Genomic DNA, 16,282 nt, shown 5'->3' on the forward strand with positions numbered 1-16,282 from the left:
TTTGATTATTTTATAAACAGGCTCTGTGGCAAATACAAGTTCATTACACTTACACGTTTTGTTCAGCAAAATATTCTTCACAAAATAACACTTTTATGATTTTTGAAGTGTGAATGGAATTGGCAGAAGTAAAAAGCTAATGTTCGGCTACAAACGTACTTCACCATGAAGGCGAGTTTACACAACAAGGCTGTAAAGGTGGACTAGTTGGCGTGATGACGTTATGTAGCCTCATTTGGTCTCTTGCAACTGCCATTTTTAAGACAAAGAATTCATGAGAGGGGTCTTTATTGATATATTTTATGTCATAGAACAAAACGTTAAGATCTCTTAAACTGGTTTTAACCAGAGACCTTATTTTAAGCAACCATCTAATCTAAAACTCTTTTTTTTTTAAAACACTGACTTTGAGATGCAAATGCAAAAGTGCTTGCTGATTTCTTGGTGCTAGGACTCATTCCCTGCAGCACTCTATGGCTGACCTTCCACACTAAACCATACATGACTTCAACATGTTATATTTTGTGTGTTGCACAAGTTGCATTTGCAGGGTTTTGGGGTTTTTCATGAAGCAGAACAGCGACTAGATGAAGATTACTTCTTCAGCGGTGCCACAACAAGTTCATCAAGACAGCCACTGGGGTTCAGCTTTCATAATGAAACATCCCATGAGAAATGCAGCCATGTTGAGGGATTTGTGGATGCTGAACTCCAGAGAGTTCCCCAAATCCAAACACATTGTTACCGTATACTTGCTGTGTTAGTGTGCTGCATTTTGTAAGTGTTAGTTTGATGTCAACAGAAAATAGTTTTCTGGAAGGTTCTGGAGGCAAATAAGGTATAAAATTCTTGTTTTTTTTCTTGAATGAATCAAATATGTACATGACTCCTCACAGTTTTTTTTTGTCATAGCTTTATTGTAATTTGCAACAGTAGATCCGTAAAGGGGATTCATGAGGAGTCCCCACAGGGAAGGACTGGACTAGTTTCATCACCAAACACAGCTGCCAGCATCCCAAAAAATAGGCAAAAAGAGATACAGGCCTCAATATAAAACTTAAATGACTTTTACTTTTATTTTCCCCCAGCTATTCATAGAGAAAGGGGTCATGGAGATGAATGCCAATGCACATGTTTATTCATTATTCTCATGCAGAGTGATAATCCAAAGTTTATCTGATATGGATTGCTGAGAGCAAAGACACGCCATAGGAAGGCATGGATAAAGCAAGCACCCCCACCCCTAACCCCAAAGTACTCAAAGTATAAGTACACCACACAATAGTTTAGCAGGCACTATTTATTTTATGACATTTCCTTTTATTTTCGGCTCCATTGCTGAGACAAACACCCCAGGCACAATGGCTGAAGATGAAAGAGCAAAAATAAATCAAAGTGCTAATATATTATGACCATAGCCTTGTGCGCTACACCGTTGCCTGCGTACAATATAAGCGCTATTTTTATCCCTTGTTAACATATTAGTGGGTGCTCCAGCTATGTTGATGATTGATTAACATGTCAAATTAAATCACTGTCAAAGTAACATTAGCAGTGCTGATATTCCAAACAGTCCAATTACAGCCATTAATTGAGTGAACCCACTCAGCTCTCAAGGACAACAGGAAAGCCTTGACAACCACACTATCTGTAACCACCAGTTACATCTTTGGTGTGGTTTATTAAAAAAAAAATAAGTCGACTAATTCGCTTTTCTTGGTCCAAAACCTATTGCAATAGCTCAGACAGAAAAATGATGTCAAATTTAGACTTTCAAGAAGATGAAAAACAGAAAGTATTCCAAAATTGTGTTAAAAAGGGGACATCAAAACATATGACGGCTAACGTGCAAATATTGAACAATCATGGATTTCACTGATGTTGTGACTCGTAAATTTAGTAAAGAGTTAGTAAAATAGCATAACAATATATATTCTGAAGAATAACAACGATGGCGAATGTGGCTCAGTGGTAGAGCAGGGTCGTGGGGTGAAAATCTGTGTACTACATCATGACTGACAGGCTGTAAGCTCAATCAGTATCTTTCTGGTGTACGTTATAACTGACTGATATATCACTGTATACAACATCAATAAGTTATTGTACAATACCCCTTGCTGCATCTTTCGGAATGTATATAAATTATGTCAATTACGTGAAATATGGTAACATTTTAATAACCAAACTACTGGGGCAATATCTACAGTATTTTCAAACTCTGCAGTCGATTTAAACATTTTTTTTTATTATATCTTATCTCTGCTGCAGGATCCATTTCCCATATTGGAAGTGGGTATTGCGTATCGATTTGCCATCTTGATATTGCACATCCATTTTTTATATCAGTAATGTACATCTCAGTGTCCATTTCACAAAAAGACATGTTTTTTTTATTACAATCTTGTGATATTGCATCGTCATAGTGCATTCTGTCATGCGCTGTGGGACTCCTAGTTGGTTCTCAGTGCGTTCAATCCACAATTTAAATAGATTATTATTATCCTCTATCGCCATATCCATCTCACTAAAAGCATAAAATACTTGGGAACTGAGATTGCCCTTCAACATAATATAATAATAAGAATATTCCTTCACTTTATGAGAAAAAAAACTGAACAGCGTGTGCAACTAATTACACTGTTTTGCAAGCTTTTTTATTTCTGCCTCAGGAAAAGAGAGACCATCGTCACTATTGGAAGAAAACAACAATGTTCAGCTCAAAAGGAAAATGGTTTGGAGATTTGACAGCCCTGTGGTAATTTGTCAGGGTCACTCTCCATGAGCGTCTCTACATCGTCCCCACACTTCATACAGGAAATTATTCATCTGCATCCAGGAGAGAAGTTGAGCACCATTTCTAAATTACCTATGAGTTATCTCCTCAATAACTTCTAATCAGACAGCTGCCGTTTGCTCCACTGTAAACAAAAGTAATTACAGTAGATGTGATGGATGGAAAGAATAAGACAGCTTCTGCATGCTCAGGACCAGTCTGGGACTCTGTAGAGCAGAACACTTTAATTAGGGATGGCCTAGCCCAGCACAACTGAATGAGTCTGACAAAGCACACATTTCAGTTGCTAAAATAAGCCTCTGCTTATGCACTGTATTTTGTTTCCACAAGTTTGGACCAGTGATTTACGTCAGGGCCTCTGAGGAAGCTGTTTTGACAAGGGAATAGAATCTAGCATGATATCACTTCATCCTGATTAAAAGTAATGAGATTTTAAATAGAATTTAGAAGAAAAATCAAATATGCAACCACGGAGTCCAATAAAAGCTGCAGTTTTCATTGGCGGAGCAGGAGTGTCATTACTTATATGCTCTTCGATGCAGTAGGTAATTGATCATTGTTTATGAAATATTAAAACTCTGAGCGGATACAGTACAGTTGGGAGACAAATAAAATCCAGATCTTGTATGAATTCAATATTTTGTATATGGACAAGCAGGAGGGAAAAGTCTGCTCTCAGTGCATTTATTATACTATATTGACCAGGTTTTCTCAGGTAAAGCAACTGGGGTGGCTTCAGAAAAAAATAAAAGCTTTTCTGTTACGCAACTTAGTTATACACTTAAAAACACCAGAAATTTACAGTGAATGACTATCACAATATAATATTTAATAAATGAATTCAGCTAAACATACATTATTTGTGGAGCCTAGTGAGAACTAATAGAGGTAGCGTTGGCATTTTACGAAGAGAGTGACATTACTCTATATCATTACATAGCAAATAGGTGTTTGCTGTTATATCAACGCTCTAAAAGCTAAATACACTTCCTCTAAGGTCTGGTAATGTTGAGGTAAATAACACTAGTTGAAGTCATGGAGAGGTTACCCTCATGGTTGGAATCAATCAATATTTTACTGTTTCAGGAGATGGAACTCAAACCACAGTTTCCTGTGGTCAACCTTCCACCCCATTCTCAACACTGCTTTACAAGAATCAGCAGCTCATTTGATTTCACTTCGAAAAAACCTTCAAAATGTCTAAGGCTGCAAAAAGGCTCTGCATACCAACCTCAGATTTATTCCCCTGTGGTGTGCATCAAATAAAGTTAAAAATGAACCTGAAATGGAAAGTATCAACTGTAAATATTGGTATCCTGTCCCAACATAATGTGACACAGACGAGCAGTGATTCAACTTTAATGCCATTACAATTAAGGAAATGCTTTTACTTTATTAAAATGCAAACATATAGAAATGGATAAAGTGTGTCATTGGAAAGAAACACAATTGTGGACATCTTAGATATAAATGAGAGGTTTTAAGTGAAAATATTGAGTCATGAATTTGGTATTTATTGATTAGGATATGGTGGATGAATATCTCAGCTAGAAAACCTTTGGATTGGATCCCTGCCATACCTTTTGAGCCTGAGGTCATGTATGCATCCAGTATTGTGAAGTATTTGGGTTTTACTGTATATGTTGTTTAAGCTGCTGTTCATTCACATTGTCCTTCTGTAAGAACTACTTGTGTACATTTTGTGTTTGCAACCTGTATGTGATAGTAGTGCTATTGTCTGTATGGGCTATTTAGAAAGTGCACAATATATCGCCATTTCCTCCGGGACCGAGTTCGTGCAAGGCGTACACGATAAAACGCAGATCGGCAGAAATCTTTTCCAGACGTGGTTTGTGTGCGAGTAATTGCAGAATTGCGGCAGTGTATGGTTGATTGCGTGCAGCGTAATGTCTCAGGGAGACATCGATTATTGTTTCAATGTATGTTTTAAATCTCCTTTACTTTTGCCTTTATGCTTTGAATGGTTTCATGTGAAGCACTTTGAATTACCTTGTTGTTGAAATGTGCTATACAAATAAACTTGCCTTGCCTTGCCTATTGTCTGCAAAGTTAAGAGAAAAACATGCAAGTTCAAAATACATTATGACTGCTTTGAATTTGTTCTATGCACATGGGCTTTCCCCCTTTGTTGGACCTTTGACTCCATGGACATTGATGATTAATATTTCCTTTCATGTTCACTGTAGTATCAAGGGATTTCCAGCTGACCTTTTCTTCATGTCTCTACTGGCGTCTTTAGAGACGAACATGTATAGGACTTTGCATTTTTTTTCTTTTACAGAGCACCGATCAGAGAATGCTCGTTGAAATTGCAGCGCGCTGAAAAAACACGCGTCCATGTTGGTGTAGAGGACATGTGCTGTGACTCGTTCGTTTGGCAAATGATGGTATTCTGATGAACTGTCCTGCCAAGTTAAGTTAGCAGGGGGGGGGGGATTCAGACGTTTTATTTCATTTTACAGGGAGCCAAAAGTAGTGATGCCAATTTCAGTGGGCAAGGTTTCAACAGAATAAGTGTAAAAAGGTCAGGTGCAGTTAGCACCTGTTAGATGTGTAGGTAGGCAGTCTGTGCAGATTGCACACTGATATGAATGCATGTGTGCTTGATTTTTGAGTGTAGTATATCAAGGAACAGCAATTGCTCGCGGGGGGAAACTCCTTCATCTTTCATGTCCGGGCTGCAATTCAAAATTCAGGTTAATTCTATGGCCATGGTGACTGATTACCAATAATTACACAAATAATTGAACACTCACAATATACAGTTTATCTCCCCGTAACTGTCACACTGAGTTTGGCCTTAGCGCCCTTTGACCCCGAAGACATGGATGCACTTCAATTGAGCTGTTCAGTCAGACAAAACAGCATGGGAGCAAAAAGGAGCATGAGTGCAATTTTAATTATAACCATTAACATTTTTCACGGAAGTTGCTTTTCAATTCAAAATTAAATGACACTTCACAGTGACTTTTCTATCGACCCTGAATACTGCATAGCAGGCTTATTTATTCACACTGACCACGTCCTCGGTACTTTTAAAGCTCTATTTAGTCATATTATTATGGTAATAATGTTGAATGAGATTCAAAACCCTTTTGAGAGAAAGGAGCGCTAGATGAAGAACCGTGGCACATATTGACCCAGTACGTAATGCACCCGTTCTCAGTAACTGACATTACAGAATAGCCAAAACCTTTAGTTTTCCACTCAACCATTTTCCACTGCTGACCTGGGGGGGGGGGGGGGGGGGGGGGGATCCTAAGACCTGCCCAGGCCTTTGTGTTCTTTATCTGCCCAGGGGTCTCCTCCCAGTTGGACGTGCCCCGAACATCTCCATGGGGAAGATTCCCAGCGGCTTCCTGATTCGATGCCCATACCACCTCATCCTTTGATGCAATGTAGCAGGGGAGCAACTCTGAGCTGTGATTCAACATGCAAACTTATCTTTTCTGTCACGACAGAGACTTACTCAGAGCTCTCGAATGATATCTGTTGCTAAACCAAGAGCTTTTCTTTCAGGCTCAGCCTCCTCTTCACCAACGCCCACCATATTATTAGTGGCGTACCGATCCATGATCTTATTCTCTATCTCGCCCATGCAAATATTAGTTGTCTTTACGCAGTAGAGTAACGGTAGAGACATCAAAAGGACTGACGTGACAGCGCAACCTGAAAGCAATACAAAAATCCCTGTGTATATATTCTGGTATTCTTGAAAATGTTGGATCGAGGCTTTAATTCTCAGCACCTCAATTGTCTCTTTTTCTTTCATTGTTGCTTGGCATGTCTGCCCTCCAAATATAAACTTTCATTTTCTTACTCCCTTAAATCCTTGTGTCAACATCTCATGCCCAGTAAGGCTGCTTGCCATTCAAGGTGGAGGATCAGAGTGTTATGAATGTGCTTTCAAGTTTTGTTTTGTTTATTTTCTTACTTTCACAATGTGATTCACTCAAGGAATTTTGATCTAACCTCGAAAGCAACTCCTTTGTCCTTGAAGATATACGAGTAGCGACGTACAGCTCTTCTTCCCAACGATCCCCACAAATGATACTTACTGACAGGAGGTATAATTAAAGGTCAGTCATTTAAATGTTATTCATTTGTGTAATCTCACCAAAAAAGTGATTAATGAAACATGGAGGTGTATTTGTCTGAATTTGTTCTGTTGTTTGCACTGGTACCATACTACTTTAACTCCCAAAACCCAAAGTTCTATCAAAGGACTATCATGATCATGTTACTTGTGTCTTACCCATTTATACAACGTTTCTGTCACACATTATTTTTTACTTCTTATTTGGTAACCTTATAAAGAGCTGGATGAATTGTCTGACATTTTTTACGCGTATTCGCTTTTTTTGCTGCCTTAAAACTAATAAAAGCAGAAGGAAACTGCAAGCACGGCTTTGTCCAGTGGTAAAACAATCCGGATGTTTTTCATCACCACAGTAAGTGAGTTGTAGGGGCACCGCTGGGCTTTAACCATTGGGCAGACCGAGGGTAGCTGCTTCCAACTGTTTTCAGTCTTTATGCTAAGCTAAGCTAAGTTAACCATGTCCTGGCTGTAGCTTCATTTTTAAGGTTATGGCCAATGGAGAGGGGGATGGTTAACAAGGGGGATGCATTTTGAACGTTTTGCTAACAAGGAGGACGGCATCCCCCGTCATCTACTATTAAATCATCTCATTGTTGAAACAATTATTCCATAGAAAAAGTATGTAATAATAAGTTCAGTTATTCTAGAAGTTATGCCAATGGCTGATTGTTCCAAAATGTTTCGAATGAAATTTGGATTGAAATGAACTTGGATTAATAAATGTAAACTAATACATAATATAAACGTAACATGAATATTCTTAGAGCCTTAATATTGGTCACAGCATCAGCTTTCAAAACCTCATAATGGTGGATCACTATATCAGTTGATTTGCCTGTTTTATGTTCACTCCCGCCTCTGCATACTAAATACATCATCGAGCCTCCTCAGGAGAAATAAAACAGCGTAAAATGCTGGCAGTGTTTTCTCCTTAAGCGGTGAACAAACCCAGCAGATCGTAAAAATGATGCAAGGATGCCCACAGTGAGCAGAATTCGCAGTAAGTGTTTACACACCACGCTTACATCCAGAGTTAACTGATTACCGGCCACAGCCCAAGCTATTTACATGCACCTTGATAACTTGTGATAGAGTATCCCAGGATCCCATGAATAAACCAATTACACAGTGCTCTTCAATCCTGATCCTGGTTCCTTCTTTACTGCCGCGTGCTTAATTGCATTCACTTGCTGTCCCTGGTGTGAAACGGTCCCTGATTAGACTGCTAGAATAGAGCCGACAGAGCTCTGGGCGTGGAGTACTTGGACTGAGAGCCACAGACCTCAGGTGTTCTGTACCAAACAGAACATGGGCCACTCGCTGACAGCTGCTTCCTCTCCATTTGACTGAGGTCTCTTTTGATAGAGGGGAAAGAAATGATTAATGTAGTATTGAAAGGATGTACGTATACATGCGTACCTTGAAGTATCTGCTAAACAAATGAGGGGAGATAAAGGAGGATATTTACTAAAGAGCACAGTAAGCATTTACTGTGTACTCAAATTTAGGAGCACATCGGGCCCCATTTCAGTGACTACTTTATTGGGACCTCATGTTCAAATCAAGACAAATACATCTACTGCATGATTGGACCACAGTCTGAGCCAGGGTATGTGAGCTCTGCGGAGTGTGGAGAGATTTCTGAAAAATAGCTGCATTGGTGTTCTCTCACGCTCCAAGATACTGCTTGATCCGGTCTGCATTAATAGCACATTTTTGCCTAATTCTATTTGAGTGAATTTGACAGCTGGAGTGTTTGTTCAGTCTGTGTTTTTTGGCCACTAATATAGCCGCCCGATGTGTTCCCAATAATATGCTCCAACTTAGTGCGTGAAGTGTGCCTGTATGTATGAGTGTGGCAGTTTAAGCTTTACGTTGACTCCTGTCTCTTGGTCTACTTGCACATATTTCTTTTTTTTTTGCCAATGTGAGCACACCCACATATTTGCCCGAATCTGTGCTGCCTCGGACAAATCTGCTGTTTTTCTCTGTTTGGGTTTCTTGACTGACTCGTATGAACTCACACCAGTAAGCATTGGACCTGTACATGCAAACACCACACCAAGCCGTTACCAGCTTTCAGGGTGTTTGAACTGGAGACAATGTAATCTGTGAAAGGTTGTGTGTGTGTGTGTGTGTGTGTGTGTGTGTGTGTGTGTGTGTGTGTGTGTGTGTGTGTGTGTGTGTGTAGGTGTGTGTGTGTGTGTGTGTGTGTGTGTGTGTGTGTGTGTGTGTGTGTGAAGTAGCGCAAGGCTTGGTTGTGGGGCAACTCGAAACCCTGCCAAGGGTTTTATTTTGATAGTTAAATAAAAATGTGACATGAGCATCTTAAATGTTTATCCTCTTGTGGCCGAGTCCGTGAGAGGTGACATTAAGTGCGACCAATTACGCATGTGAAGTAAGTTAAGTGAAGAACTGTAGTTGGCAGGTGAAGGCAACTGCAGCAGGCTTGTGATGCGTGCTGCTTAGTATCTGCACACATTCAAACTGAATTTGAAATCTGAACCTGCTCTTTAAGTTGGAAGTTGTATTTACCAACTTTATTAACACAGTTGTCTTAACTTCACCTTTCCAACAGTAACCAATTGATGGTCACTCGTAACTGAATGTTGTTTAAAGTAAATGTAATTTGGAATTAAGGATTGTGAAAGGCTTGACAGACTTCCAAATTAATGAGGGCTTGGCATTTGTTTCTTTTGTCTCACAAGAATGATTTTTTTTAATTCCCAAGGTGTTCATTCAGCAGTGAGCTTCTGTTTCATCAGAGTTCCCCCAGTTCGACTTTGGTTTTCTTTCTAATTTACTTCCAAGAAACCATTTTTTCGCATTTCCCAAATCCCAAATTTACACTAGCCCCATGTCCCTTCTTAACTGCGATGTAAGATTTAGAAGTCTTTGCAGACATTTTCGGGGACCATTGGCTCCAGTGCTCACAGTCAGAAGAAAATGTCTTCCAGACATTTTTCAGGCATTTTCTTCCTTAAATCCCACGACATTTTTTTTTTCAGTCCCAGAAATGAGCGCTTCTCAGAGAGGGGCCAACCAAATAAACCCCCTCTGTGGGCCTGGAGCCACTAATCTGTCATTTAATTTCAGGCGGGTGTCTGGGCCATGAGGACACACAGCAAGGTCAAGAGCTACTGTACAGAGAGATCTGCACATTTGGGCACAGCGTGGGGTTTGATCAACAGTCTCATCCAGCTCAACAAGAGGACACAGTGTGTGTGTGTGTGCTCCTGTGCATGTGTGTGTGTGTGTGTTGGGGAGGTATTTCTGCACTACTCATACAAGTCAGACTTGATGCAAGGTAGCTATTTCACATACGACAGCAACAAACAATCACAGAGAAAATCCATTATTCAAAACAAGTCAAATGTTTGGGATGACTGAGCATCTGCAAACAGAGAGGGATTAGCCCTAAAATAGGACTGTGTCTAACTGGCAACAATTCAACATGTCAGTGTTGATCTGCATGGAAATTAATTATTTGTGTCGCTTTGACCATAATTCATGTTTTACTCATTATGTAGAATAGTCTAGTCGGCAGATAAATCAACCACTGGAAAAGTGGAAGGGTGAATTTGAGCAGCATGGCTAATCCTGTGGATGAAGAAATGTCTGTAATATACTCGACCTTGTTCTGCCCGAACAAGCAGAAAGTGGCCCCAGGAATGGGACCAATAATTACCAATGACCAGGCAGTTTCACCATGTCTCTTTAATGTAAATAGGCACTGGGTTATCTGGAACAGAAATGGCTTTGGCATTCACACATGGACATATGGCACAGGGACTTGTTTAAGTACCTAAAGAAATGCAATAAAACAACCAGTACATCCGCTTGTCTGGAACAGATGAAATGTTCCACGCCAGCAGTAAAAACTTGCGGAGATACTCTGTGTTCATTAAAAACAATTTCTCACATATAAGGCTGTCGGGTCAGTGAGAGAATCAGGGTGTATCCCATGCACCATTTGCAGTTTGTCGGAGCTTAGCTGGCATTCAATTTCAATTCCCTCAAGTTACTGAATATAGGAGAACGGCACACACTGACAGGTACCAGTTACTCCAGCGACAGACGCTAATTAGCAAGTGCAGGAGTAATGGAAGAGCCAAGCTCCCTCTCTGGCAGAGAGACAGTGATGGCAACCGAGGCGGGGTCATCTCTTTAATTGTCTCACTTCCTATTAGGCAGGAGATCTCTGGCACATGCCCCCATCACAGCCCATACAGCATGACGTCATCGACGGAGGAAGGATCCTGTCACATCCTGTGGGTTTCAAACAGAGCTTCTCTTCTGCATGCGGCATATGGGCACCCCCACTCAACTGTGTTCACTCACTGCTGTGAACTTCCATTGACGGAAAAAGGGGGAGGCAGGGCGATAGAAAATAATGGCACATGATGTGTTTTGATGGAAACTTGCGGGAAAGTCTGAGAAAGACGATGATGGACTCATCTGCTGCTCAGCGAGGCTCTGACATTCTGTAGGGGACGCTGGAAATAGTCTCCAGGTTGATGGATAGATGGAGTGGGATTACCTGCCAGACTCATCTCCTCCCCGCCGTCTAGCCCCGACTCCTGGAAGAAAAAAAAAGACACAAAAACACAATATGTATAATGTCAGGCTGTTCACCGTCGGAGAGAGGTTATTAGCTTTGAAAAATAATGAAACACTGCAGGATGGTTACAGTAACCAACAGCAAAATCAAAGGCACTCCCACCACTAAAATCTAGTCTCATGTGCATATTACTAATAATTGTCTCCTCTCATCTTTATAAATAAGGGTAAAATAATGAATAAAACAACAAACAAAGCAAATTTGCCGTTATTAAAATGAACAATCGCGCCAACAGGAAGCTGCGTTGTCCAAGGATGCTGCAACCTTCTAGTCTGTCTCCGTCTGCACATCCTCCGTATCACACGTGTCTTTCTCAACTTCTAATGCTTCTCCTCACTCGTAGCCCCCGCGGACCAACCCACCGCTGGCACAGCGAAAGAAATGGTTCTCCCTGCATCATTAAACAGTTTGAATTAACTTGGGTTGAATTTAATTATGTCACACATGAAGCTCTCCTACTTGAAGCTTTTAAAAGCAATATAGTTGGCTGTATGCTTGGAGGTTCGGCTTTTAGATACATCATTCAAGTCGGTCAGCTGTGACTGCATGCGACTGGACTTCTAAATGAAAACAGTAAACTTTGGGATCGTTTCATTTGTGCTTCCTGGAGAGATATCCAGCATAAACGCCCTGCTCATTCTCTGTATCCCATGAAGACCTCAGCTGCACTTGTCTAAACCGGTCATGAATACACTCTTGATTTAGATGTACTGTAAACTTGAATAGCTTTGTCTCTTCGCACATGTATCCTGGCGTTTGAAGCACTCGCTTGTGTCTATCCCAATTCTTCATCTCAGAGAATACAAAATTAGTTCTGCTAGTGAGCGTTCTCCTGCCTCCTAATCATTATCATCCCTTTATTACATTTTACACATGACAGGCTGGTGTGATGCGGTTAAATCCTACATAAAACCCTAAGGGGAATTGCTAACAGCTTCAAAATGTCGAAGCAAAAAAACTGAAACAGTTATTAAAGTCTGTCATTCTAAATGATTCAAGTCTTTGCATCTTGCAAACATATATTGCAAGGCACTTTTCACACACGCATGTTTTTCATCAGATTCGAATACCCCTAGTTTTCCCCAAGAGAGATCTAAAGATCTGTATTTCGAAGAGGAGTCTCGCTCGCCGTGGAGTCCAGAGGTCAGAGGTGAAATGAAAGACTTCTGCGGAGAAACTGGATGAACATCTGCAGCACAGTGATTTAGAATCTTACGAAACAACCAGGCTGAGAGGAAAGAAAAAAAAAAGATTTTGTCTGGGATTGTTAACACAGGCAATCAGAAAGTAAACTCCAACTTAAGTGTTTAACAAACAGCTTCTCTCCGTCCGAGAATCCAAAGCAGCGCCGGACCGCTGCTGCTCTCCATCACCTGAGACACAAGCTGATGGACGGATCCATTTACAGCTGGTACACGAGATTGCACAGTAATTTGCTCGGGCTATAGGAGATTGTTCACGTGAAAGATACAGCGGCACAGTGGATTCAATCCAACGGACCGTTGTAAATCCACACTCTGCCCATTTCTTTCCTCATTTACATTGAAATGTACGCGTTCATTTTTCATTCTCCGCGACGGTAACTTTGCCCTGTTTTGATATTTATATACTTGTGTAACACAACACCTGAAAACAGCAGGCCTGCTGCTTTTTGACACAGGCAGAAACAACAACAATCTGAGTAACTATCAAAGACAAACAGCAGGCATGGGACTGTGAAAGTATCACCTTGGAGAAGTATTCAGGATAACGAGAAAGAAGCTAAACTCGGTGACACTTAAAGATCATTACCAGATCATCAAACACACCGTGGCAATTTCTCTGTGCAAGAATGTCAAATGATACTTCAAAGATCTGCTTTTATGGATGCATTTACATTGCAACAAATCCCGTATTTTAGGTATTCTCAACAACTGGTGGGCCTCAGAGCGCCATCTAGTGGGCTGCGTAGGTACTGCCAAACGGTTGGATAAGAAATAAAAAACGTTCTGTCTAAACGTGCTCAATAATTCATAGTAAAACATAGCAATTGAAACGAAACATTGAATATCACCACGCCAATCGGGACACATCGGGTCGAGACAAAGGTGTTTTGCCGTGTCAGCTAACTAACATTCCCTCGCATGCAGTGACACAAAAAGAATAATTCTTTCGATACAAAATGGAGAGGGAGACAACCCTGTGCCAGTAAAAGCTTCAAAGCTTTTAAGGAAGGAAGCAAGGAATTTAATAAATACATTGAATTTGGATTTTTAATGGCAGGCAGTGGTAGGTGAAGGTGACAGTGGCTTAACAGGTATTTACAGGCCAGTTTATTTTTTCTCTCCTTTTTTTTGGTCACGTTAATTCTCATTTATTGGGCACAATGGCATCAGGTGACAGACCCACATCTTTAAAAGGAGCCAAAAATGTTTTTAATATCGCTTGTTATGTTATGGGCGTGCCGCAGTGGACCTCGTCCAATGGGAAACTAAGATTTAAACTCAAACCAAATCTCACACTCAGGTGAGCCCAGCAGGATCTGGTTGAGTCTTAGCTTTGTATAATTGGTCAACACTCACGTACTCACCCACATGGGAGATCCAAAAAAAAGGAAGAGTTTGACATTTTGGGAAATTTGCTTTCTTGCCGAGAGTTAGACGAGAATATTATGATATAACTGTTAAATTGTGAGCTGAAGAGGTGTTGAGATTGGGGTTTGTTTTACTGTTGGACGTAGCTAGGTTAGATATTTTCAGTCTTTGTGCTAAGTTTCTGTTTTTCCATGATAAAGGCTGCAGGTAGTATTTGGGAGCTGATAGTCAAAGACAATCTTCTCTCGTATGACCCGGGACATCCCGCAGAAACCATGCGCAAAAATGGCAGCCTGCAAAAGTGAGCCGTTGAATGAACAAAGTGCAGACGTTCCCCTGTACGGCTGCTGATGAAAAGATTCAGTGTGGGGTTGATAATGTCGAGGCAATTACGCGGTGCTGCCTCAGTGATAATTCACATCGGACAAAACGTATAACAATGATAGCTATGAATGACGCAGATGTGCTGCAGCTCTTGCTACGGGCCCCTCCACTTTTTTTCCAATAATAATACGCCAGAGTGAGTTTTTCTGTTACCATTCCACTATTATTCCAAAGCAACAGGACACATCACCCTCTAAAAACCTCACACCTTTATCAGCTCTTTTTCTACGGTCGAGGAACCCCGCCCTCGACCTCTCTCCAAAAGCAGCCTGCAGCCCCCTGGTGTTAATTATAAGACTTCCCCCCCCCCCCTGGAGCCTGGGTGGGACGTGAAAGTGCATTAATCTTGATTCTCCACTTCAGACTTAAGGATCATTTGAAGAGACTCCTGTAGTAAGCCCCCAAAGGCGAGGTGATTCAGAAGAAAGGAGGAAGGTAAAAGGAGTGGAACAGAAGTCGCAGTTTATTCTGTGCTCACACTGGGATGCCAGCCTCCTCAAGAGGAAAGCCAGTCATTTATCCAAAACCCACTAATATTCCCAGGATGTTAATCTTGATGAATATTAAGAGTCGCACAGGTTGACACAAACGTCCGTCCTCCACCTGTGCCCGTTCCCTGATGCAGCATGAAGGTGACCGTCACCCGATAGGATGAACGGAGAAGACCTGACAGCGGCTAAAGGACTGCGACGTGCCGATGAGTTGACATTCAGCCCCGTTTCATTGCACACTTCAGCCCATCGCCGGTATGCAGCGGAGTCAATGCGGCCCCTTTTGCAGTGACACCACAACCACAAACCATAGCGGAGGGACATTTACCATTTCTAGTCGCATTCTGCAAATGCATCTTTTTGTTTTTTTCTAAATGATGTTTTAATGATGTTGCATGCAAGAATGTTTCATGATGTGTAAAATAGTTTGGGACTCATTTTATACCATTAGGCACATTGATGCCTGATGCACAATTGCTGATTCCCTACTGCGTCCCTACACCTTTTTGTTGCCAACTCTAAAACGTAGAAATGGAAATGACACAGACACTCAGGTGATTGCTTAAATATGAGACAGCAGTGAGCCAACAAAAAAAAGCCAAAAGTTATAGATGGTGGTCTGAATGCGCATGCTTTGGGGCGACCGTCATCTCATTAGTTACTCTACGTCTACAGTAAAACAACAACAACACTGAGGCAGTTAGTCGGCAGAGACATGCAAGTGTAAGCTCCCACTATATGAGCATGTGCACCTTCTCCTGCAGTTTCGGGATAATGTGAACACACTTCAAAAAGCTGCACATTAAAGTCATCTCACCATTCAATAGGCAACATGATGTATGCATATTCCCATCACCGTCGGGGGGGGGGCGGGGAGAGGACTGTTCAGTATTTAGGTTTGTGCCATCTGTAAATTCTCCGGTGCTGAACAGACTCTCTTTGATAGCTATCCATTGTAAAATTGTAAAAAAAAAAAAAAAGATAGGCTCATTTAGATTCAAAAACGATACTCGGCATTGTTGGTTGCCGTGAATTGAACATTTCCAATGTGCAAAAATGTAAGAGATTGAAGAGAAACATCCAGACATCATCACATTGCCCAAACAGCAGACGCTTTGGTTGGGAGGAAAACTTGCAGCAATCGGCCTGAGTGAGGGATGTTAAGTGATAAGGGCCATGGCACACCAAAAGAAAACCATCACCACGGAGCTCTCTAATGCCCACAACAACATATATATATATATATATATATATATATTAAAAATAATTACAGGTTATCGTGGAGACTATAGAATCAGT

General features: G+C 41.0%; 1 protein-coding gene across 2 annotated transcripts in view; it reads right to left on the reverse strand.

Annotated features, from left to right (window-relative positions):
• Positions 1-10,622: 10,622 nt before the first annotated feature.
• The window catches only part of cd276 (CD276 molecule), a 62,725-nt gene continuing 57,065 nt past the window's right edge, over positions 10,623-16,282 (reverse strand). For both annotated transcript variants that reach the window (XR_013772600.1, XM_079283899.1), the window contains exon 8: positions 10,623-11,494. The gene's annotated coding sequence lies outside the window, so the exon portion shown is untranslated. The remainder of the gene's footprint in view (positions 11,495-16,282) is intronic.

This window comes from Melanostigma gelatinosum (assembly GCF_949748355.1).
Source record: "Melanostigma gelatinosum genome assembly, chromosome: 2".
Classification (NCBI taxonomy): domain Eukaryota; kingdom Metazoa; phylum Chordata; class Actinopteri; order Perciformes; family Zoarcidae; genus Melanostigma; species Melanostigma gelatinosum.